This window comes from Chiloscyllium punctatum, chromosome 9 (genome assembly GCF_047496795.1).
Source record: "Chiloscyllium punctatum isolate Juve2018m chromosome 9, sChiPun1.3, whole genome shotgun sequence".
In the NCBI taxonomy this organism is placed as follows: Eukaryota; Metazoa; Chordata; class Chondrichthyes; order Orectolobiformes; family Hemiscylliidae; genus Chiloscyllium; species Chiloscyllium punctatum.
In genome coordinates this window covers 36,311,793-36,335,463 of record NC_092747.1, presented here as the reverse complement: position 1 = coordinate 36,335,463, position 23,671 = coordinate 36,311,793, and the positions used below count along the sequence as shown (strand labels likewise).

Genomic DNA, 23,671 nt, shown 5'->3' with positions numbered 1-23,671 from the left:
AGCTCCAGGCTATTCTGCTTTTCCCTGTAGCTCAAACCGCCTAACCGTGGTCACATCCTTGCAAATCTTTTATGAATCTTCTCACATTTCATAGTATCCTCTCTATAGGAGGGAGACCAGAACTGCACAAAATATTCCAAAAGTGGCCTAAACAGTGTCCTGTACAGCTGCAACATGTCCTCCCAACTCCTATACTCTATGTTCTGACCAATCAAGGAAGGCATACCAAATGCCTTTTTCAATATCCTATCTACTTGTGAATTCACATTGAACGAACTATGAACCTGCACTCCAAGGTCTCTTTGATCAGCAACACTCTCTCTCTCCAGGACCTTGCCATTAAGTGTGTAAGTCCTGCTCTGATTTGCCTTTCCAAAATGCAGCACCTCACATTTTTATCTAAGTTTAAACTCCATCTGCCATTTCTTGACCCATTGTCCCATCTGATCAAGATTCCATTGTAATCTGAGGTAACCTCCTTTGCTGTCCACTACACTTCCAATTTGGGTGTCATCTGCAAACTTACTAACTATACCTCATTATCTTCACATTCACATCATTTTATTTAAATGATTAAAAGCAGAGGACCCAGCACCGATCCTTGTGGCACATCACTGGTCACGGGTCTCCGGTCTAAAAAGCAACTCTCCACCACTGCCCTCTGTCTTTTACCTTCGAGCCAGTTCTGTATTCCATGTGATCTAACCTTCCTAATCAGTCTATCACTAGGAACTTTGTCTAATGCTTTACTGAATCCACATCGATCATATCCACCACTCTGCCCTCATCAATTCTCTTTATTATTACTTCAGAAAACTCAGTCAAGTTTGTGAGACATGATTTCCCACGCACAAAGCCATGCTGACTATCCCTAACCACTCCTTGCCTTTCCAAATACATGTACATCCTGTCCCTCAGGATTCCTTCCAACAACTCATCCACCACTGTTGTCGGGCTCGCTGGTCTATTGTTTCATGACTTTTTTCATAACTCCCTTTCTTAAATAGTGACACAATGTTTGCCAACCTCCAGTCTTCTGGCACTGTACCTGTACCTATCGATGATACAAATATTTCAGCAAGGGGCTCAGCAATCACTTCCCTAGCTTCTCTTTCTTTTTACTGGAGAAATAATATACTATTTTCTTCCAATGTTTTAGCATGTTTGTGTGAACTTTCCTCTTTTTTTTTGTCTGGCTAAGTGTTTATGCTGAACAAGGTCTAGGATGTTGGTGTTTGGGAAGGGAGCCCTTCCACTTTTTTAGATATAGCAAAAAACAGCTGTTTTTTTTTAAGTCAGCTGTAAGCACAAGCCAGACAGTTAATATTACTTGGTTGTTTCAGGAAAAAATTGTACTGGAACCTCTTGAGATTTACCAATTAATGGCCAGTTTTTTGCTTTTACCTTATTGAGAGACTGGGTTGCACTTGTTCCTCTTTTTGGCACCTCTTGAACTGTGAGGTAGGAGAGAAAAATAGTTCAGTCAATCATGAGACCAGTTGAAACACCAGTCTTATCAGTCATTGGTGCTAAAACGTTGTGTTTTTTAAAAAAAATTAAGTACCGCAAAAGATTATTGTCTCTATCTTTCCCTATTCATCCATATCTTTTGATTCTGTTTTTCTTTTTCATAAATTGGGTAAAATTATGTTTGAAAAGCTGATTTTTTTTTAGCTTGAAGATGTTATGATGGCTTTGTAGGACTTTATGCCTGAGTGCATCGGGTTTTTTTTTATATCCAGAAGTGCTCTCGCATACATTATTTTTTCCCCCACTAAATTTTTTTTATCCATTAACCATCAACAGTAAATCACCCATGTTCTCCAATTGACTAAAGTACATACAGAGCCAGTTAAGGGCAATGGAGACTGTCCAAGGTGAATGTGTTTATGGGCCAGGCCAAACATGGTCAAAATATACTAAGGAGGTGAGGTCTAGTCTTAACATTAAAGATTTAAAAGGCAAATGTAAGGTACTGTATTTCCTGGTGTGGCTTGACTTGGTTAAACTACTAGGCTTTAAGCAAAACACACACTTGATTTTTGCACTGCAGTTAAAATAAAAAAGGAAAAAAGAATTGGCATAATTTTAACTCAATAGAAATATTTAACAAAATAACATTGTTGAGCTACTAATCGTCAATTGTTCCAAAATAGCAGCATTCCATAATCACCTCCCTTGGTAAAGGCAAATTCAGCAAAACCAGATTCCCTCACTATCTCGTCTCGTTCCGGAACACTGACAGAATGAATCTAGCAGCAGAGAGAGAACTGTATCTTGCAGCTTTAACTCCAAACACCCCAGCATCTACAATTGAATGAAAAACTAAAAATCCTGGGTCTGTGTGAGCCTGACTCTATCCATCGATGCTTCATGACCACAAGAATTCGCAGAGAAGTGTGAATGCAGCCCAGTCCATCGCAAAAATCATCCTTTTTTCCATTTGATTCAGTTGACACTTCCTGCTACCTTGGGAAAGCAGCCAACAAAATAAAAGATCCCTCCCACCCTGGATATAGACTTTTGTACTCTCGCACAATCTGTAACCTCATTGCAGAGCATATCCCGCACTTGACCATTTCCATCAAGCAAGGAGCTCAACCCTGGCTCAATGGACCGTGCAGGAGCGCATGCTAGGAGCAGCAGCAGGTGTACCTGAAGAGGTGCCAACCTGGTGAAGCCACTAAACAGGAGTACTAACATGTCAAACAGCCAAGCTGTTCCAGTAGTTGCAACACTGGTATCTACCTAACAGTATGGAAAATTGCTTAAGTATGCCTTGGCCATGTTGATTTGATGTGCAATTGCTATCCCAGCAGTCTACTTTCTGTCATCTGTAAAGTGGTGGAAGGTGTCATCAATAGTGCTGTCAAACAGCACCTGCTCAACAATAACCTGCTCAGTGATGCCCAGTTTGGGTTCCACCAGGGCCACTCAGCTCCAGATCTCATTACAGCCTCAGTCCAAACATGGACAAAAGAGCTGAATTCTAGAGGTGTGGTGACTGACAGCCTTGACATAAATGCTGCATTTAACCAGAGTGTGGCATCGGGGAGCTCTAGCAAAACTGCAATCAAATGGCTATCAGGGGGCAAGTTCTCTGGTGGCTGGAGTCATATTTGACACATAGGAAGATGGTTATGGTTCTCGGGGGTCAATTACCTCAACTCCAGGACATCTCTGCAGGAGTTGCACAGGTTAGTGTCTTTCTTCATCAATGACCTTCCCTCCACAATATGGTCAGAAGTAGGAATGTTTGTTGATTGGTGCTGATCATATGTGCATTCTCAACTCCTTAGTCACTAGCAGTCTGTGTCCATATGCACCAAGATCTAGACAATATCCAGGCTTGCTTTGCACATAAATGTCAGGCTATGACCATCACAAGTAAGAGACAATTTAACCATCACCCCTTGACATTCACCTGTGTTACTATTACTGAATCCCCAACTATTAACATCCTGGGAGTGAAGATTGACCAGAAACTCAGCTGGACTTGCCGCATTATCACAGTAGCTACAAGAGCAGGTCAGAGTGTAGGAATACTGTGGTGAGTAGCTCTCCTCCTGACTCCCCAAAGCTTATCCACCATCTAAAAGTCACAAGTCCGGTGTATGATGGAATATTTTCCACGTCTGGATGAATGCAGTCCCAACAAAACCCTAGAAGCTTGATACCACCCAGGACAAAGCAGCCCGCTTGATTGACAGTGCATCCACGTTCTCCACCTCTGACATTGAGTAGCAGCATTGTTTACTATCTAAAAGATGCTTTGCAGAAATTCACCAAAGATCCTCAGCACCTTCTAAACCATGATCACTTACACCTAGAAGGGTAAGGGCAGCATATTAATTGGAATACCACCTTCAAGTTCTCCTCCAAGCCATCCACCATTCTGACTTGGAAATATATTGCAGTTCTTTCATTGTCACTGTCAAAATCCTGGAATTCCTTCCTAATAACATTTGTGAGTCAATCCACAGTAACTGGACTGCAGTGGTTCAAGAAGGCAGCTCACTACCATCTTCTCAAAGCAGTAAATGCTGGCTAGCTAGCAGCACTCACATGTCACACATGAATTAAAATTAAATTTAAAATTCTGTCTGATGAAAGAGAGTGGAGGATACAAAAGGTTTGAAAAACATGTGCCAACAAATTCAAGAATGGTCCTCTCATTTAATCGAGTTGATCTTTCTCTTCATTTTTCTTTGTAGCTCTAACACTATATTCTGATTTCTGTTCTCTTACTCTGATGTACCTGTGTAAGATTAGCATGCAGTACTCCTCACTATCTCAGGACATGTGATAATGATAAGTCAAATCAAATTTTATCCAATTTGAAATCAAAGCTATTTATTCTGTTCTCCATGCAGCAGACACTCCAGTGCCACACCAATCTTGAAGAGAAATTGCACAGAACAAATTCCTCTTAAAGGCACACAACACTGATATTGTGGATTTTATGACTTTAGATTAAGTGGCAAATGAACAATTTACTAAATTTATATTCTAATCCCCTCTTTTTAATTGAACAAAGTCATCATGACTGCATCATTGAGGAAATCGTATCTGACAAACTTGAGTCTTGTTTTGAAGGTTCAACTAATGTGGATCAAGGGGAATCAGTAGGTGTGTTGTATTTGGACTTGCAGAGAGTATTCCAGAAGCTGCTCCAAAAGGTTAAATCATAATGAGTCCCTGATGTTGTGGATAGTGGATTGGCTGATCGGCAGGAAACAGTGAGCAGGGATAAAGGGTTTTTTTTTCAGGTTGGTGATCACTCACCAGTGGAGTACCAGAGAGAGTAGTGCTGGGCCGCAACTATTTACAATATATATACTAACAACTTGGAAGAAGGAAATGCATTTACTATGCCAAAATTTTCATATGACACAAAAACAAAGGAAGGCAAGTTGCAAAGGTGTTGAAGAGGAATCTTGATATTTTAAGTAAGTCGGCAAAAGTTGGTACTTGCGATATAATGTGGGAGACTGCAGAGTTTTTTTTTTGAAGGGAGAACAAAAGAACAATATGATTATAATTGGAGAAAAAACTGCAGAAGGATGTGCACAGGCATTTATGTTGCAAACCACAAAGCTAGATGGAAGAGCTAATCAGGAAGGCTAATGGAATGTTATAGACAATAGGTGCAGGAGTAGGCCATTCAGCCCTTCGAGCCTGCACCGCCATTCAATATGATCATGGCTGATCATTCTTAATCAGTATCCTGTTCCTGCCTTATCTCCATAACCCTTGATTCCACTATCTTTGAGAGCTCTATCCAACTCTTTCTTAAATGAATCCAGAGACTGGGCCTCCACTGCCCTCTGGGGCAGAGCATTCCACACAGCCACCACTCTCTGGGTGAAGAAGTTTCTCCTCAGCTCTGTCCTAAATGGTCTACCCCGTATTTTTAAGCTGTGTCCTCTGGTTTGGCACTCACCCATCAGCGGAAACATGTTTCCTGCCTCCAGAGTGTCCAATCCTTTAATAATCTTATGTCTCAATCAGATCCCCTCTCAGTCTTCTAAACTCAAGGGTATACAAGCCCAGTCGCTTCAGTCTTTCAGTGTAAGGTAGTCCCGCCATTCCAGGAATTGACCTCGTGAACCTACGCTGCACTCCCTCAGTAGCCAGAATGTCTTTCCTCAAATTTGGAGACCAGAACTGCACACTGTACTCCCCAGGTGTGGTCTCACCAGGGCCCTGTACAGCTGCAGAAGCACCTTTTTTTGCTTCTCTACTCAATTCCTCTTGTTATGAAGGCCAGCATGCTATTAGCCTTCTTCACTACCTGCTGTACCTGCATGCTTACCTTCATTGACTGGTGTACAAGAACACCCAGATCTCTCTGTACTTTCCCTTTACCTAAATTGATTCCATTTAGGTAGTAATCTGCCTTCCTGTTCTTGCCACCAAAGTGGATAACCATACATTTATCCACAAAAAACTGCATCTGACCACTCACCTAACCTGTCCAGGTCACCCTGTAATCTCCTAACATCCTCATCACATTTCACCCTACCACCCAGCTTTGTCTCATTAGCAAATGTGCTAATGTTATTGCTGATACCATCTTCTATATCATTAACATATATTGTAAAAAGCTGCAGTCCCAGCACGGATCCCTGCGGTACCTCACTGGTCACTACCTGCCATTCTGAAATGGAGCCGTTTATCACTACCCTTTTGTTTCCTATCAGCCAACCAATTTTCAATCCAATCTAGTACTTTGCCCCCAATTCCATGCTACTTAATTTTACTCACTAACCTCCTATATGGGACTTTATCAAAAGCTTTCTGAAAGTCCAGGTATACTACATCTACTGGGTCTCCCTTGTAACTCTGAAGATGGACATCCTTCAAAAAATTCCAGAAGATTAGTCGAGCATGATTTCCCCTTCATAAATCCATGCTGACTCTGACCTATCCTGTTACTACTATCCAGATGTGCCATAATTTCATCCTTTTATAATAGACTCCAGCATCTTTCCCACCACTGAGGTCAGACTAACTGGTCTATAATTTCCTGCTTTCTCTCTCCCACCTTTCTTAAAAAGTGGTACAACATTAGCTACCCTCCAATCCTTAGGAACCGACCCTGAGTCTATTGAACTCTGGAAAATAATCACCAACGCATCCACTATTTCCCGAGCCACCTCCTTCAGTACCCTTGGGATGGAGACCATCAGGCCCCAGAGACTTATCAACATTCAGACCTAACAGTCTCTCCAACACCAAATCCTGGCAAATATAAATTCCCTTCAGTTCAGGTCCTTCAGCCACTGTTGCCTCCGGGAGATTGCTTGTGTCTTCCCCAGTGAACACAGATCTGAAGTACCAATTCAATTCTTCTGCCATTTCTTTGTTCCCTGTAATATATTCCCCTGTTTCTGTCTTCAAGGGCCCAATTTTAGTCCTAACCAGTTTTTTGCCTTGCACACACCTAAAAAAGCTTTTACTATCCTCCTTTATATTATTGGCCAGTTTACCTTCGTACCTCATTTTCCCTCTGCGTATTTCCTTCTTAGTAATCCTCTGTTGTTCTTTAAAAGCTTCCCAGTCCTCAGTTTTCCCACTTATCTTTGCTATGTTATACTTTTTCTCTTTTGACTTTATATGTTCCCCTGTCAGCCACGGCCACCCATGCCTCCTCCTGGGATCTTTCTTCCTTTTAGGAATGAACTGATCCTGCAACTTCTGCATTATACACAGAAATAGCCGCTATTGTTCCTCCACCATCCTCCCTGCTAAGGTATTGCACCATTGAACTTTGGCCAGCTCCTCCCTCATAGCTCCATAGTTCCCTTTTTATTCAACAGAAGTACTGTCACTTCCGACTGTACCCTTTCCCTCTCAAATTGCAGATTGAAGCTTATTGTATTATGGTCACTACTTCCCAATGGCTCCTTCACTTTGAGGTCTCTGACTAATTCTGGTTCGTTACACAATACCAGATCCAGAATTGCCTTCTCCCTGGTCGGCTCCAGCACCAGCTGCTCTAAGAATTCATCTCTGAGACACTCCACAAAGTCTCTTTCTTGAGGTCCAATGCCATCCTGATTCTCCCAGTCTACCTGCATGTTAAAATCCCCCATAACAACTGTCGTAACATCTTTCCAAAAGGCCAATTTCAGCTCCTGATTCAATTTACATCCGACATCCAGACTACTGTTTGGGGGCCTGTAGATGACTCCCAAGAGGGTCTTTTTACCCTTAGTATTTCACAGCTCTATCCACACTGACTCTACATCCCCTGACACTAGGTCCCCCCGCGCAAGGGACTGAATATCCTCCCTTACCAACAAGGCCACCCCACCCCCTCTGCCCGTCAGTCTGTCCTTACGTTAGCACGTGTAGCCTTGAATATTCATTTCCCAGGCCCTGTCCACTTGAAGCCATGTCTCAGTTATCCCCACAATATCGTATCTGCCAACTTCCAAAAGAGCCTCAAGCTCATCCATCTTATGTCTAATGCTTCGTGCATTCATGTATAGTATTTTTAATTTGTTACTGCTCTCGCCCTTCCCATCAAGCCCTATTTCACTCAACCTTACAGCATGATCCCTTTCCAAGTTTTCTGCCTCACTGATACAGTTGTCTTTCTTGACTTCCCTTGTTCTAACTTTCCCTTCAATTTCCTTTTTAAACATCCAGTTTGTTCCCCCCCCCCGCCACTACTTAGTTTAAATGTAGCGGTGTTGCAGTAAAAAACCTGCCTGCCAGAATGCTGATCCCTAACCTATTAAGGTGCAAACCGTCTCTCTTGTAGAATTTATGCTTACCACAAAATATACCCCAGTGATCCAAGAACCTAAATCCTTGCCTCCTGCACCAGTTCCCCAACCACACGTTCAAGTCCATTATCTCCCTGTTTCTGGCCACACCAGCCCTAGGAACTGGAAGCAAACCAGAGATAACCACCTTGGACGTCCTGCTTTTCGGCCTTCTTCCTAGTTCTCCAAAGTCCCGCTGTAGTATGTTCCTTGTATGAATTCAAGAGTCGTGAGGTGATGTTGCAGCTGTACAGGACTTTGGTTAGGCCACATTTGGAGTACTGTGTGCAGTTCTGGTCGCCTCACTTTAGGAAAGATGTGGAAGCTTTGGAGAGGGTGCAGAGAAGATTTACCAGGATGTTGCCTGGAATGGAGAGTAGGTCGTACGAGGATAGGTTGAGAGTTCTCGGCCTTTTCTCGTTGGAACGGCGAAGGATGAGGGGTGACTTGATAGAGGTTTATAAGATGATCAGCGGAATAGATAGAGTAGACAGTCAGAAACTTTTTCCCCGGGTACAACAGAGTGTTACAAAGGGACATAAATTTAAGGTGAAGGGTGGAAGGTATAGGGGAGATGTCAGGGGTGGGTTCTTTACCCAGAGAGTGGTGGGGGCATGGAATGCGCTGCCCGTGGGAGTGGTAGAGTCAGATTCATTGGCGACCTTTAAGCGGCATTTGGATAGGTACATGGATGGGTGCTTAATCTAGGATAGAAGTTCGGCACAACATCGTGGGCCGAAGGGCCTGTTCTGTGCTGTATTGTTCTATGTTCTATGTTCTATGTTCCTCTTCTTCTCGACGTCATTTGTGCCGACATGTACCACCACCTCTGGCTCTTCACCCTCGTCCTTGAGGATTTCCTGCACTCTGTCCGCGATGTCTTTCACCCTGGCACCAGGAAGGCAACACACCATCCTTAAATCCCGTCTGCTGCCACAAAAACCCCGGTCAGTTCCTCTCACAATGGAGTCCCCTATTCCCACGGCTGTGTGCGATGTCCGACTCTTCCGCTCTGCCTCTGCGCCAACTTTTGATTGACAGACCTGGCCGCCTTGCGAACTGACAGTGTCATCAGTCTCTACTGTTTCCAAAAGCTTCAACTTGTTCCTGACAGGTACTTCTCCCGGGGTCTCTTGCACCTGTCTCCTCTCTGCCTTCCTCATCATCTGCTCTCTTCTGGCATGATTGGTGTAATAACCTGGCTGAAGGTCTTGTCCAGAAAGATCTCGTTCTCTCGGATGAGCCTAAGGTCCTCGAGTTCTTTCATCAGTGCTGCAATATGCTCGGTCAATAGCTGAATGTGCTCACACTTTCCACACACATACGAGCCAGAGTCATTGACCTCCCACATCAAGCATGTAGCACACTGAACCAGCTGTGCAGTCATGTCTTCACCCTCTTCAACTGTGGCGTAATCACTTCACTCAACCTCCTTGTCAAAGACTCCTGAGCTGAAGCCTCACTCTTCGATCCAATTTTCCTTAGACCCTCTTTTTGTGGCAAGTCTGTGGACTCTTAATTTAGGTTAGAGAAGGAGGGAGGGAGAGAGACCCTACTTTATCGGGCCTGGGGTTTAGAACACACCCACTCTAATAGCAATCACTTAACTACCCGACTGGCTTTGCGCTCCGCCTGAACTTCCGCCCAGCTCCTGCTGCTCTCTGCTGGGAAAAGCTTTTTTTTTATTTTTAAAAAAAAATAGACTTTTTAATGCAGGGAATTGTAACAAAAGCATTTTAAATAATTTTCAAAATATGGCCATTTACAACAGTGTTCCATTCAAAAATAATTTGCTCTCGACAAATCTTAGCTTTAAGACAAATGTCCGTATATTGAGTATTCAGTTGGTTTGGCAAGGGCTAGTTCCCAAGGATTGGTCCCCAATTCAAGGGAGTTGGAATATAAGAATAAAGAAGTCCTACTGCAACTGCGCAAAGTGATTGTGAGACCATACATCTGGAATATTGTGAGCAGATTTGGTCCTTTTTTTTTTAAAGGAAAGATACTTCGTAGGTAGTTGAGAGGTGTTCACCACAATTATCCCTGGTCTGGAGAACTTGAGCCAAGGCTGAACAGGTTGGGTCCCTCTTCATTTTTAGAAGAAAGAACAGTAGTTTAATTGAAACCGTATCTGGTTTTTCAGAAGTTTGACAAGGTAAATGCTGAGAGGATGTTTCCCTTCGTGGTATGGTTGAGGACCAGAGGGGTTGGACTCAGAATAAAGTGGTGACGATTTAAGATTGAGATGAGGAGGAGTGTCTTCTGAGTGCTGAGAATCTTTTTGGAACTCTCTTGCCACAGAGTTGTGGGGCCAGAATCCTTGTGTGTATTTCAGGCTGGGATGGATTATTCCTGAAGAAGGGCTCATGCCTGAAACATAGATTCTCCTGCTCCTTGGATGCTGCCCGACCTGCTGCGCTTTTCCAGCAACACATTTTCAGCGTAGAAGAATCAAAGCTAATGAGGAAAATGCAGGGGAACTGTATGTGAGGAATGTCACATCAGTCATGTTGAAAGGCAGAGCAGTTCGAGGGGTAAATGGCCTACTCCTATACCTATTTCTTTTATCATGTCCGTGAAAATTGGTTATCTGAATTCTGGAATATATTTGGCACCTGTGTGTAATTGTAGTGTTTCTAATGTCATTTGATTTCCTAAGGTGCTTCACACAGTTATGAAGCAGAAATTGGTACTGAATCATCTAAGATCATCTATTCGCGCAAATGATTTGTGTTTTCAACAGTATCTTTTTTTTTTCAAAAGATAGTTTGACAGTTGATCTTGGGGAGTGAATTCATGATTTCCACATCAATAGATGAAGGCCCAGCCTTTAATACCAGAATATTAAAATCAAAGTGTCAAGGAGGCATGAATTACAGAAGTGAAAATATGACCAGTTGTGAAGCTGGAGAAGTTAAGAGCAAGGAAGCGGGAATGGCATTGGAGAGTTTGAAAGCCAGAATGATGATTTTTAAATTGAAAGCTTTGCTTGACTAAGGATCAAATGTAGGAATATTTGGTGCAGAGATTTTTGGATATTAGGACAGAAAGATAGTAAAATGTGGGCAGAAGGCCAGGAGTACATGGATGAGGATTCTTACAGCAGATGAGCGTTGGTCTGCGAAGTTCTTTCACCACAGAGTGCTGATGAGGCTGTGTCGCCTAAGCTTTTTATTTTTGTTTAAATCAGTAAGGGGAATCCACAGTCATAGGAATAAGGCGTCAGTATCGATCGAGGTAGACTGGTTAATAAAGTTATATTGCATGGGTTTCAGCGAGAACTTCCCAATTGGATACAAAATTGGTTTAACGGTAGGAAACTGCGGTGGTGGAGGGTTTTCTTTTAGGTTAAGAGGCCTCTGACCAGCAGTGTTCTGCAAGGATTGGAACTGGGTCCGTTTTTGTTGGTCATTGTTTGTTTATATCAAAAATTTTGATCAGAAAATAGAAGGTATGGTTAGGAAGTGTTCAGATGATGCCAAAATTGATGGTATGTTGGACAGTGAAGAAGGTTATCTAAGGTTACAAAGAGATTTTCGTCAATTGGGTCAATGGGCTGATAAATGGCAGATGTTTATTTTGGATAAATGTGAGGTATTGCATTTTGGTAAAACAAATAATGACAGGACTTGTACAATTAATGGTAACACCTTTTGGTAGTGTTATAGTACAGAGATCTAAGGGTTCCGATACATAATTCTTTGGAAATTTGCGTTGCAGGCAGACTGGGTGGTTAGGGAGGTAAAAATCATCTAATGTGCTTACCTTCACTATTCAGACCTTTTTTTGAGTGGAGGGGTTGCGATGTCATGTTGTACAGGATGTTGGTGAGGCCTCTTCTGGACTTTGCAGTTCTGATTGCCCTGCTGTAGGAAGGATAGTATTAAATTAGAGGGTTAGAAAAGATTTCTCCGGTTGAATGGTCAGAATTAGAAAAGTAAGCTGGAATTTCTTTTGCTGGAGCTTAAGAGGTTGAGGGGCAACTTTTATTTCCTGACAAGAAGCCAATGTTTTCTGCCCTCTACCACGCACTCTGAACTTAAGGCACTAATTGAAACCCCTTTCCTGATACATGGTTCTTTTTTAATTCCTTTGTTAAAAAAAATTGTATCCGTTTCTGCCTTTTTTAGTTTATTTACAGGCAAGTGTCATCTTTGTTTAAGGCTGCCCATGTAAGCTTGACATCCTTTGAATGTATTTCCACTGTCTTGATCTATTTATTTGTCAGTAGCTCTCTACCTCTACCTTACAGGAGGGTGAATCACTGAACACATGCTCTTGTTCTTTGCTAGAAAGAAAATCCCAGCATAGTTAAATTCCAAGGATATCAACAATATTTGCTATTGCTGCTGTTCCAAGATACCAACTAAAAATTGTGATCTTGCATTTAAAAGGTTAATCCTCGAGGAGAAGCTGAGAGATGTGAAACAATATTTTATTGCTGGATGCTACCCCCCTTTAACTTTGAGAGCCTCTGTGATTTCACAGACTTTATACTTGGTGTTATCTATCTTTATTGGTGGATGGGGGTTTATCAGGTAATGAAGTTGCTAGTTTACATTTTAAAAGTATGAAGATCCTGCGATTGGTTCTTTTTATTATTGTTTCAGATGAAAACCGTTTAAAGAAAAGGTGCAAGGTTGAAAAGTGTTGTGTGTTGATTCATCCCACCCCTGTCTGGCTGTAATGTATGTTACAGTGAAGAACTTTCTCACATAATATTTTTCAAGCTTATAAAACAAAACAGCAGTTGCAAAAATCTAATGAAGATTTTACCATTTGTAAATTCATTTGCAGTTGTTGGTAATGGAATCTCTTTTAAGAGGTCAGTGGAATATGCTTAACTTCAAATATTGTTTGCTTCAGTCATAGAGACGTACAGCATGGAAACAGACCCTTCGGTCCAACCCGTCCATGCCGACCAGGTATCCTAACCCAATCTAGTCCCACCTGCCAGCACCTGGCCTATATCCCTCCAAACCCTTCCTATTCATATACCCATCCAAATGTCTCTTAAATGTTGCAATTGTACCAGCCTCCACCACATCCTCTGGCAGCTCATTCCATGCATGTACCACCCTCTGTGTGAAAAAGTTGCCCCTTGGATCTCTTTCATATCTTTCCCCTCTCACCCTAAACCTATGCCCTCGAGTTCTGGACTCCCCCCACCCCAGGGAAAAGACTTTGCCTATTTATCCTATCCATGCTCCTCCATAATTTTATAAACCTCTATAAAGGTCACCCCTCAGCCTCAGACGCTCCAGGGAAAACAGCCCCAGCCTGTTCAGCCTCTCCCTGCAGCTCAGATCCTCCAACCCTGGCAACATCCTTGTGAATCTTTTCTGAACCCTTTCAAGTTTCACAACATCTTTCCGATAGGAAGGAGACAAGCATTGCACGCAATTTTCCAACAGTGGCCTAACGAATGTCCTGTACAGCTGCAACATGACCTCCCAACTCCTGTACTCAATACTCTGACCAATAAAGGAAAGCATACCAATCTCCTCCTTCACTATCATATCTCCCTGTGACTCCACTTTCAAGGAACTATGAACCTTCACTCCAAGGTCTCTTTGTTCAGCAACACTCCCTAGGACCTTACCATTAAGTGTATACGTCCTGCTAAGATTTGCTTTCCCAAAATGCAGCACCTCGCATTTATCTGAATTAAACTCCATCTGGTCCAGATCCTGTTGTAATCAGAGGTAACCCTCTTCGCTGGCCACTACGCCTCCAATTTTGGTATCATCTGCAAACTTACTTACTGTACATCTTGTGCTCACATCCAAAGCATTTATGTAAATGACAAAAAGTAGAGGGCCCAGCACCAATCCTTGTGACACTCCACTGGACACAAGACTCTAGTCTGAAAAACAACCCTCCACCACCACCCTCTGTCTTCTACCTTTTTGAGCCAGTTCTGTATCCAAATGGCTAGTTCTCTCTGTCTTCCATGAGATCTAACGTTGCTAACCAGTCTCCCATGGGGAACCTTGTCAGATGCCTCACTGAAGTCTATATAGATCACATCTACTGCTCTGCCCTCATTAATCCTCTGTTAATTCTTCAAAAAATTCAATCAAGTTTGTGAGACATGATTTCCTTCCCACAAAGCCATGTTGACTATCCTGAATCAATCCTTGCCTTTCCAAATACATGTACGTCCTGTCCCTCAGGATTCCCTCCAACAACTTGCCCACCACCGAGGTCAAGCTCACTGGTCTATATATCCCTGGCCTGTCTTTACCGCCCTTAAACAGTGGCACCACGTTTGCCAACCTACAGTCTTCCGGCACCTCGCCTGTGACTATCAATGATACAAATATCTCAGCAAGTTACCCAATAATCACTGCTGCAGCTTCCCACAGGTCTAGAGTACACCTGATCAGATCCTGGGGATTTATCCACCTTTTAACAGTTTCAAGACATCCAGCACTTCCTCCTTTGTAATGTGGGCATTTTGCAAGATGTCACCATCTATTTCCCTACAGTCTATATCTTCCATATCCTTTTCCACAGTAAATACTGATGCAAAGTAATTGTTTAGTATCTCCCCCATTTTCTGTGGCTCCACACAAAAAGGCTGCCTTGTTGATCTTTGAGGGGCTCTATTCTCTCCCTAGTTACCCTTTTGTCCTTTTTTAATATATTTGTAAAAACCCTTTGGATTTTCCTTAATTCGATTTGCCAAAGCTATGTCCCCTTTTTGCCCTCCTGATTTCCCTCTTAAATATACTCCTACTTTCGTTGTACTCTTCTAAGGATTTACTCGAACTATCCTGTCTGTACCTGACATATGCTTCCTCCTTTTTCTTAACCAAACCCTCCATTTCTTTAGTCACCCAGCATTCCCTACACCTACCGGCCTTTCCTTTCACCCTGACAGGAATATACTTTCTCTGGATTCTTGTTATTTCATTTCTGATGGCTTCCCATTTTCTAGCCATCCCTTTACCTGCAAACATCTGCCTCCAATCAGCTTTTGAAAGTTCTTGCCTAATACCGTCAAAATTGGCCTTTCTCCAGTTTAGAACTTCAACTTTTAGATCTGGTCTATCCTTTTCCACCACTCTTGTCCTAATCAATATTTACAGTTTTTTTTAAACATTAGAATACAAATTGTTGGAGAACACTAAGCAATTTTTTAATAACTATTTAATGACCAGTTTTATGCATCTGTAAATGTTTGGAGGAATTACTCATTTTCTTATCGTTCATAAGATGAGGGTGTTGCTGGTGAGGGCAGTACTCGTTGCATATGAGACAGTTGAGTAGAACACATTACTGTGGGTTTGGAATCTGGCATGTTTGAACTGGGTAGGGACAACAGATTTTCTTCCCTAAATGACATGTGTGAACATGGGTAGGTTTTTTGACCAGGAGAAAGTGAGGACTGCAGATGCTGGAGATCAGAGCTTAAAAATGTGTTGCTGGAAAAGCGTAGCAGGCCAGGCAGCATCAAAGGAACAGGAGAATCGACGTTAACAGGAAGAAGGGCTTATAGCCGAAACGTCGATTCTCCTGTTCCTTTGATGCTGCCTGGCCTGCTATGCTTTTCCAGCAACACATTTTTAAGCTCTAGGTTTTTATGACCATCCAACTTTTGGTTAGTTTTCTATTCAAGATCTTTTTGTTGTCAAGTTCGCATTTCAATCCCATCTGCTCTAAGATCTTCCTTGATCTGTCTATCATTGCTATTTTTGGAGATTTCAAAAATATTTGCGTGGCATCTTGAAATGATGAGGATTTTTGCAAATCTTTAGCCAGTTTTCACGGCTTTGGGTAATTTTTGTTTTGTTGCTTGGAATATCTTAGCTAGTGCATGTTTACTAAGTCTTTAGTTATATTTAGACTTTGGAGATTTTTTAAAAAATCAACATCTTCCCCTGAGAAGAAGGGCTTTCAGATGTTCTGGTTATAACTGCTAAACTTATTATTTGTTCATGAGATGGGAGTATCATTGGGTTGGCTAAAATTTATTGCCCTAGAGAATGTGGCGGTTCTTGAACTACTGCAGACTGTGGGGTGTAAAAATACTTTTTACTGTGGTAGGTAAACTAACTTTTTTTTAAATTTGACAATAAATGTGATTGGTTACAATATGGTGCGAGAGTTCAGATGTGTTGGTCTCCCGACTGCTTGAGCCTTCCCTTCTGTTTCCTCAAGGATGGCCGTTTTAGTATTTGAACTTGCCTAATTTCAATATGCACATGAATTCCTGCAACTCTTGAGATTTTTAACTTCAACTTTTCAACATTCCTCAACTACTGAAACTCCAAGCCACTCTTAACTGCTGGCCCAGCAGCTCCTCTGCTGCTCTCCTGTGCAAGAGGCCTCTTTAGCAACAGTCTTCCTGAGAAATGCTGTTTTGTACTTCACTCTTCTGGCTGGCTAATGCAAAGATCTTTTGTAATGGTGAAAGTTGGGGGACTGATTGCAATTTTTAAGATGCTGGATCTGAGTTCTGACAGTGAGGTTTGTGGACCGTGTGGAACTGCTGGCCATGCTGGGTTATTTTGCAGAGCTGTCAACATGTGGGCATTGTCAGCTAGCTCAGCATTTATTGCACATTCGAAATGGCCTTCGAGAAGATTGGTGACCATAAGAAATGAGCGCTTGACTATTTTGACCCATGTTGTGACCAGTACAACTTGTTTTTAAACCCTATTTCCTGCGCAAAGGTATTCCAGTTAAGTAAATTCTCACTATCTGTGTGAGGGTTTACAATTTTAATTGGGCCCAGATGTCTGTAGTTTTTCCAACAAATTGTTGATATCTATTGATTGTAAATAGTGAGCATACAATCTTAAATCCATGTAAGAGATTTCCTAGATATGCTAAATTTTCAAGGAATATTTTTCACGAAGACTAAAACAATTGTAAATGCTTGTTCATAACTACCCTATTGAACTGCCCAGCCCGTCTGAAATTAAATGATGGGATCAAACCTACATCTAGATTCACTTTACCTAAGCCCAAGCTAAAGATCAGAAATTACTTTCTGAAAGCATTTTAACCACTTTTTTTGGTCGGTAATGCAAGAAGGCCATTATGTTTACAGATTGTGGGAAATATTGGTGCTGGTTTTAATTTTAGGCTTTGCATTCTGTACAAACATGTCTCTGATTTTACTTGCTTTTCCAATCGATTTTTGCACCTTTGATATTGGGTCTGTCTGTCTTTGAAATCTTCCCCCAGTTTTTTCACTGCTGCTCATTTTGCTTTTTTGACGTGAAAGGGATGCAAATGGTTCAAGATAATTTCTATTATTTAAGGAGCTAAAATGTTAACTTGGTTTTGTTGCTTAACTAGAAAAACTGATAATTGAATGTTTTGCTCTTGTTGGTCAACAGTAATTTGCATTCCTGAAGAAGGGCTTATGCCCGAAACATCGATTCTCCTGTTCCTTGGATGCTGCCTGACCTGCTGCGCTTTTTCAGCAACACATTTTCAGCTCTGATTTCCAGCATCTGCAGTCCTCACTTTCTCCTCTAGTAATTTGTATTAGCCTCATTAAGATTAAGATAAATACAGGATACGTGGCATAACCAAAAAGGCACTTGGCATCTACAGTGCTGTGTACCTCTTTATAGAGTACTAATTTTGTCAACTAAGTCTTTGTTGCAGCCATTCTGCATAAGTGATATCCTGTAAAACCCAATTAAGCGAATGTGCAGTTAGTTTTTTTTTCTTGGCGCTGTATAAGTTGAGAAGGATGACTAGAATGTTGTGCTTTTCAAATATTTTTGTAATGTTAGCAAAAACCACAACTCCATCTTGAAGGGCGACACATGTAACAGCACCGTGCTTTTCCACGTTGCATTTGTAGCATTGTTCAAACTTATGGTGTTTGGATTGGAATCTCAATAGGACTTGAGCCCATACCTTTCTTTAATCTGAGTTGAGTGTACTAACATAGTACAGTTTAGGATTAGCAATTCATTCCATTTATGATGTAAACCTTGTAAACAAATTTTATTGATTTTAGAATTAAAATTTGATGGTATTAGGCAAGAATTTTTCAAAAGCTGATTGGTGGGGGCAGATGTTCTCAGGTAAAGGAACAGCTGGAAAATGGGAAGCCTTCAGAAATTAGATAATGAGAATCCAGAGAAAGTATATTCCTGTTTAGGGTGAAAGGGAATGCTGGATGACTAAAGAAATTGCGGGTTTGGTTAAGAAACAGGAGGAAGCATATGTCGGGTATGGATAGGATAGATCGAGTGAATCCTTAGAGTATAAAGGAAGTAAGAGTATACTGAAGAGGGAAATCAGGAGGTGAAAAAAGGGTACATGAGATAGTTTTGGCAAATAGAGTTAAGGAGAATCCAAAGGGTTTTTACAAATATATTAAGGACAAAAGGGTAACTAGGGAGAGAATAGGGCCCCTCAAAGATCAGCAAAGCAGCCTTTGTGTGGACCCACAGAAAATGGGGGAGATACTAAACAAGTACTTTGCATCAATATTTACTGCGGAAAAGGATATGGAAGATATAGACTGTAGGGAAATAGATGGTGACACCTTGAAAAATCTCCATATTACAGAGGAGGAAGTGCTGGATGTCTTGAAACGCATAAAGGTGAATTAATCCGCAGGACCTGATCAGGTGTACTCTAGACCTCTGTGGGAAGCTAGAGCAGTGATTATTGGGCCTCTTGCTGAGATATTTGTATCATCGATAGTCACAGGTGAGGTGCTGGAAGACTGGAGGTTGGCAAATGTGGTGCCACTGTTTAAGAAGGGCGGTAAGGACAAGCCAGGGAACTATAGACCAGTGAGCCTGACCTTGGTGGGCAAGTTGTTGGAGGGAATCCTGAGGGACAGGATGTACATGTATTTGGAAAGGCAAGGGCTGATTTCGGGATAGTTAACATGGTTTTGTGTGTGGGAAATCATATCTCACAAACTTGATTGAGTTTTTTTTTTCAAAAAACTCAAAGGATTGGTGAGGACAGAGTGGTATATGTGATCTATATGGACTTCAGTAAGGTGTTTGACAAGGTTCCCCATGGGAGACTGGTTAGCAACGTTAGATCTCACTGAGTACAGGGAGAACTAGCCATTTGGATACAGAACTGGCTCAAAGGTAGAAGACAGAGGGTGGTGGTGGAGGGTTGTTTTTCAGGCTGGAGGCCTGTAACCAGTGGAGTGCCACAAGGATCGGTGCTGATTCCTCTACTTTTTGTCATTTACATAAATGCTTTGGATGTGAGCATAAGATATACAGTTCGTAAGTTTGCAGATGATACCAAAATTGGAGGTGTAGTGTAGAGTGAAGAGGGTTACCTCCGATTACAACAGGATCTTGACCAGATGGGCCAAAAGGGCTGAGGAGTGGCAGATGGAGTTTAATTCAGATAAATGCGAGGTGCTGCATTTTGGGAAAGCAAATCTTAGCAGGACGTATACACTTAATGGTAAGGTTCTAGGGAGTGTTGTTGAACAAAGATCTTGGAGTGAAGGTTCATTAGCTCCTTGAAAGTGGAGTCGCAGGTAGATAGGATAGTGAAGAAGGTATTTGGTATGCTTTCTTTTATTGGTCAGAGTATGGAGTACAGGAGTTGGGTGGTCATGTTGTGGTTGTACAGGACATTGGTAAGGCCACTGGAATATTGTGTGCAATTCTGGTCTCCTTCCTATCGGAAAGATGTTGTGAAACTTGAAAGGGTTCAGAAAAGATTCACAAGGATGTTGCCAGGGTTGGAGGATCTGAGCTGCAGGGAGAGGCTGAACAGGCTGGGGCTGTTTTCCCTGGAGCGTCTGAGGCTGAGGGGTGACCTTTATAGAGGTTTATAAAATTATGGAGGAGCATGGATAGGATAAATAGGCAAAGTCTTTTCCCTGGGGTGCAGGAGTCCAGAACTAGAGGGGATAGGTTTAGGGTGAGAAGAGAAAGATATGAAAGAGACCCAAGGGGCAACTTTGTCACTGAGGGTGATACGTGTATGGAATGAGCTGCCAGAGGATGTGGTGGAGGCTGGTACAATTGCAACATTTAAAAGGCATCTGGATGGGTATATGAATAGGAAGGGTTTGGAGGGATATGGGCCCGGTGCTGGCAGGTGGGATTAGAATATCTGGTTGGCATAGACGAGTTGGACCGAAGGGTCTGTTTTTCCATGCTGTACATCTGACTCTAGATTAGATTAGATTGGATTCCCTACAGTGTGGAACCAGGCCCTTCGGCCCAACCAGTCCACACCGACCCTCCAAAGAGCAACCCACCCAGACTTATTTCTCACTGACTAATGCATCTAACACTATGGGCAATTTATCATGGCCAATTCACCTGACCTGCACATCTTTGGACTGTGGGAGGAAACCGGTAAACCGAGGGGAAACCCATGCAGACACTGGGAGGATGTGCAAACTCCACATCAGACAGTCTCCTGAGGCGAGAATTGAACCTGGAATCCTGGTGCTATGAGGCTACAGTGCTAACCACTGAGCCACCATGCCACCCAATGCTGGATTTCAAGCTTGGGTAAATGTATATTGCAATCTGGAGAGCTCATGGCTTGAATACTTGTTTGCTTTTAATTTTACATTTTGTCAGCTGAGTTCCACCCAATCATGAGCCCCTAGTTTCATGTATCGTCACTACACTATTGATGGATCCGTGGTCATTTGTGTTGAATGAAATGGGAAGAAGCATTTGAGGGAAGTTTGCATAATGTATAGCATGTAGGACATCAGCATTGACCACCAGCCAGATTTAATAGTGCCAACACTGAAGGCAGACAGAGTCTTGAAAGAAAATAATTTCCACACTGGATCGATAGTAATATAGTTAAGAGACCAACATGAGGGAATTGGCTTCATTTTTCACATGAACTGTTTGCCACGATGTCTGCCCTAAACAGCAGCATTGAATGTTGCTACCATACAATCATACAATACAAGCCTCAATTTCTCTTAGATAACATGTGCTATATGGTTTGCTGTTTTGAATAATACAAATGTGGTAGTCATCAACAACACCAGAATTTTATGTCACTACGAATACTAACTCTGATCTGACGTACCTCAGTGCAACTCGACCATGATGTTGGGTGACTGATTTTTTTCGGTTTAAGATCCTTTCTGATCACCTGTTCAAAGATGTTATTACACACCTCTGGAGCAGGTGGGATGTGATTCAGAAGTAAGGATGCTACCAGTGTTCCTTAAGAGCCACCTTTTATCAGTTTAACATAGTTTTGCTAAGCAATTAGGCTAAGAGTTAAGAGGTCAAGACTGGGGATGGAGTTGCATATCTGACAGGTCTGGAGCAGTTGGGACTGAACCCCAGGCTTCTGGTCCAGGGACACCTACCACCGCACCACGGAAGTTGTTGTTTGGTTTAATTTTTAAACAATTTATTTTTCTAATCAACTTGTTCACATGTTATCCCACCTGCTCCACAGGTGTAAAATTTGAATCCGGGTCTCCTGATCCAAAAGTAAGACATACCTCTGCACCACAAGTGAGTGCCTTTTTCCTTTGGTTTCATGGGGGATAAAGCAATCAATTGTAGCTGATTCATCTTGGGAGTGAGGCATCAAGCAGTTGCTGGAGAAGGCCTTATTCTTGCATTGAATTGGAATTGGGCCATTTGGCTCAACCAGTTTTACTTTTGATATTTGTCCATTTTAAGAGCAAATAGTTGAAGTACTAAACATTGAGAGTCATAACAACATGGTGAATAAGCCTCTAGCTTCAGTGCTGAAAAGCAGCATGCCAGAAAGTCTTGCTCACCAAGCTTGTCCAGTGTAACTAATATCAGTGTCACTAATGGTTTCTTCTCTTAAACTTGCCAGTCACTGACAGAACCAGTAAACAATGCATTTTCTGTTTTTGAAGATTGATACTGATACATGGAAATCACAGGAGAGCTCCAAGTGACACAACCGAATTGGGTGTAGGACTTGTCTGAAGTCGTGGTACTTGAGGTAGTTCAGAAATTACTTGGAGACAGAGTTGATTCCATTCTTTTGATTTTTAGCAGGAGTCAAAATCATAGACAATAGACAATAGATGCAGGAGTAGGCCATTCTGCCCTTCGAGCCTGCACCGCCATTCAATATGATCATGGCTGATCATTCCTAATCAGTATCCTGTTCCAGCCTTATCTCCATACCCCTTGACTCCACTATCTTTGAGAGCTCTATCCAATTCTTTCTTAAATGAATCCAGAGACTGGGCCTCCACTGCCCTCTGGGGCAGAGCATTCCACACAGCCACCACTCTCTGGGTGAAGTAGTTTCTCCTCATCTCTGTCCTAAATGGTCTACCCCGTATTTTTAAGTTGTGTCCTCTGGTTCGGCACTCCCCCATCAACGGAAATATGTTCCCTCCTGCCAGAGTGTCCAGTCCTTTCATAAGCCTATACGTTTCAATCAGATCCCCTCTCAGTCTTCTAAACTCAAGGGTATACAAGCCCAGTCGCTTCAGTCTTTCCGTGTAAGGCAATCCTGCCATTCCAGGAATTGACCTCGTGAACCTACGCTGCACTCCCTCAATAGCCAGAATGTCTTTCCTCAAATTTGGAGACCAGAACTGTACACAGTACTCCAGGTGTGGTCTCACCAGGGCCCTGTACAGCTGCAGAAGCACCTCTTTGCTTCTATACTCAATCCCTCTTGTTATGAAGGCCAGCATCCTATTAGCCTTCTTCACGACCTGCTGTACCTGCATGCTTGCCTTCATTGACTGGTGGACAAGAACACCCAGATCTCTCTGAACAGCCCCTTTACCTAATTTGATACCATTGAGGTAGTAATCTGCCTTCCTGTTCTTGCCACCAAAGTGGATAACCAGACATTTATCCACATTAAACTGCATCTGCCATGCATCTGCCCACTCACCTAACTTGTCCAGGTCACCCTGTAATCCCCTAACATCCTCATCACATTTCACCCTACCACCTAGCTTTGTGTCATCAGCAAATTTGCTAATGTTATTGCTGATACCATCTTCTATATCATTTACATATATTGTAAAAAGCTGCGGTCCCAGCACGGATCCCTGCGGTACCCCACTGGTCACTGCCTGCCATTTCGAAATGGAGCCGTTAATCACTACCCTTTGTTTCCTATTAGCCAACCAATTCTCTATCCAATCTAGTACTTTGCCCCCAATCCCGTGCGCCCTAATTTTACTCACTAACCTCCTGTGTGGGACTTTATCAAAAGCTTTCTGAAAGTCCAGGTACAGTACATCCACTGGATCTCCCTCGTCCATCTTCCGAGTTACATCCTCAAAAAATTCCAGAAGATTAGTCAAGCATGATTTCCCCTTCATAAATCCATGCTGACTCTGTCCTATCCTATTACTATTATCCAGATGTGCCGTAATTTCATCCTTTATAATAGACTCCAGCATCTTTCCCACCACTGAGGTCAGACTAACTGGT

General features: G+C 42.3%; 1 protein-coding gene across 2 annotated transcripts in view; it reads left to right on the top strand.

Moving 5' to 3' along the window:
• pds5b (PDS5 cohesin associated factor B) overlaps positions 1–23,671 on the top strand; it is a 245,239-nt gene that overhangs the window by 9,542 nt on the left and 212,026 nt on the right. The window lies entirely within an intron of this gene.